This window comes from Myotis davidii, unplaced genomic scaffold (assembly GCF_000327345.1).
Source record: "Myotis davidii unplaced genomic scaffold, ASM32734v1 scaffold115, whole genome shotgun sequence".
Taxonomy (NCBI): domain Eukaryota; kingdom Metazoa; phylum Chordata; class Mammalia; order Chiroptera; family Vespertilionidae; genus Myotis; species Myotis davidii.
This window is the reverse complement of record NW_006291010.1, coordinates 1,364,616-1,367,725: the sequence shown is the minus strand read 5'-3', so window position 1 is coordinate 1,367,725 and position 3,110 is coordinate 1,364,616.

Below are 3,110 nucleotides of genomic sequence, written 5' to 3'. Positions count from 1 at the left end.
CCTGGCAGTGGCTGCAGCATCGTGGTGATGGGCCTGGTGCCTTCCCCTGATCAGCCTGGTCACCTCCCACAAAGGGAGGCCAGACTGTGGCTTAGACCCGCTCACCAAGGGGAGCAGGGAGCAGGCCTAAGTCATCACTAGGACATCCCTGAAGGCTCCCAGTATGTGAGAGGGGGCAGGTTGGGCTGAGGGACACTGCCCACCCCCCACCCCCCCGCCAGTGCACTAATTTCGTGTACTGGGCCCCTAGTTATTACTATAATTAAGGGAAGTATTAGACAGAAATCTGAATCTGAGATGATATTTGAAAGCTGAACATAATATTGATGGCTAGATAAGGGAGATGGGATGAGAGAATTTAGACTAACCAAAAACATGTGATTCTACTCAAAAGTGACATTTGGTTCTACATTTATTTTGGGACCTAAGAATTTCTTTTGAATAAAAAAATCAATTAAAGATTTTGAAACTGAAACTCACTAACAGCAAACCACCACAGATATTTTCAAATCTAGATATCCCAGTGCTTTTATGGACTAAATAATCTACAATCCCTCCCTTCTCAAATCACAGAAGCATTCTGCTTAATAACTAATACATGTTCTTGAAAGAAAGAAAGTCCTTGGGGCTGACCACAAGAAGGGATAAAAATCCTGGCAGCCCGTAGTTAGAGAATGTGGAGCTAATAGCTTTGAGAACTCAGAGCTTAAGTGTGAAAACCTTCATGGAATCAGGTCATTGAATCCTGGCCCACCATGCGTTGGGCGGTGAGAACAGGTACACTTGCATGAAACTGGGTCTCAAAAAGAGTGGAACCATTGGTCTAGAAAATTATCAGCTTACCATAAGAAGAGATAACAAGGAAGATTCTTTCTCATCTGGAGTCGGTGTTGATGAAAAAACAAGTCTGGATTAAAAAGAAAAAAGTCTCCCTGGCAATTCTTCCCAACAGGCCCATTATTACTCATGTCTGGGGTTCTAATTACACTTCCTCCATGGTTAAAAAAAATCCCAGATGGATAAATAAATTAAAAAATTGATGATAACCCTAGGGCAGTGATGGTGAACCTATGACACGCGTGTCAGAGGTGACACGCGAACTCATTTTTTTGGTTGATTTTTCTTTGTTAAATGGCATTTAAATATATAAAATAAATATCAAAAATATAAGTCTTTGTTTTACTATGGTTGCAAATATCAAAAAATTTCTATATGTGACACAGCACCAGAGTTAAGTTAGGGTTTTTCAAAATGCTGGCCGGCCGAGCTCAAAAGGTTTGCCATCACTGCCGTAGGGTATGGAATAAAAACAAGTGTAAAAGCAATCTGGAAAAATAAATCTTCAAGTAATTTTAAACATGATCCCCCAGATAATATCTTGCTAAAGGTGAACTAACAATTTAAATTTGAAAATAAGGAAAAACAATTTATCTGAGCAATGGTCAGTAGATACAACAAATAGCAGGATTAAATCTCTAGAAACTTCAGATAATGGAACTGTCATGTAAAAGAATATGCTTACAATGTTTAAAAACTTAACTTTGAGGCTGAAAATAAGGTAACAAAGCAGTGTGAAAAAATAATGGACATATTTAAAAATATATAATAAAAATAAAAAAATGTATAAATGACAGAAAGGAAAAAAATCATAATTGAGATAGAAAAAATTAACAGGTTAAATAGTTGATTAGACAGAGCTAAAGAGAGAATTAGAGAACTTAAATATTTTTTAAAAATATTTTTATTGATTTCAGAGAGGAAGGGAGAAGGAGAGAGAAACATCAAGGATGAGAGAATGGATGGAACTGGAGAGCATTATGCTAAGTGAAATAAGCCAGTCCATGAAGGAAAAATACCACATGATCTCACTCATTCATGGATAATAGAGACCATTATAAACTTTTGAACAATAATAGATACAGAGGCAGAGCTGCCTCAAACAGATTGTCAAACTGCAGCGGGAAGGCAGGGGAGGGTTGGGGGGCAGGAGGTAACTCAGGCATGTGCTCTTGACCAGAATCGAACCCCGGGACCCTAGTCTGCAGGCCGACACTCTATTCATTGAGCCAAACCAGCTAGGGCAGAGAACTTAAATATTGATCTGAAGAAATTATTCAGAATTAAACACAGAGATAAAGAGATAGGATTTATGAAAGAGAGGCCACGAAACATGGAAGATAACACAATAGGATTCTCCATATGTCTAATCAGAGAGCAAGAAAGAGTGAATTGAGAGGCTGAAGGAGAGTCACTATTAAAAAAGGTAATTGCTGAACATTTTCCAACATTGTTGAAAAATAGAAATCCTTTTTCTTAGAAAGAGCTTCTAGCTTTTAGCTGATGTGCTTTAGCACTGGAGGACAAGAAGAGTTGGATACAAATAACCCTCAAGAAATTTGCAGTGTATTAAAAGAGACCATAGACATACACAACCGACATGTAAAGAAGAGGTGCCACGGGAGGGTGGTGTTGGGAACATTGCTTCCAGTTGAGAGAAGCATATCAAAAGTTTACTGGAGGAGGTGGTGTTTGTCTTGGATCTCAAACGATGGGTGGGCTGAACATGTGAGAGGAAGTATGCTCCATTCTGCATACCACTACCTGCTTAATCTTCCTAAAGCACAATTCTGATAATGCCTCCTGGCCCCATTCAAAATCTTCAAGGTCTCTCAATTATTCTCAAGATAAAGCCCCAAATATTTGTCTTTCATTCGAAGTCTCCCATGGCATGTGCCCGACCTCTCGTTACAAACCTATTTCCCATAACGTCTCTTCTTGAATCCCCTAACCCAGAAGTGGGATTCTTCATACTTCTGGTGCAGACCTCATGCTTTCCCACCTCTCTTTGCTGTTTTTTCTGCATATCTAGAATGCCTTTGAATAAAAGGTGAAATTTGGGGTCTTTATCTTGAAAATAAAATAAATTTGGGGTCTTTATCTTGAAGATTCTGGGTAGGAGAATGATATTATCAGAATGGTGTTGTAGGAAGATGATATGTTGTACCACTCTGGTAGGCACAGGGAGCACCAGATTGCCCTTTTAGTGCAATGAGGAAACTTGCATGAGTGTTGATTTTGTAGAGATTTTGGACACCAATGTTGTGGAAAGC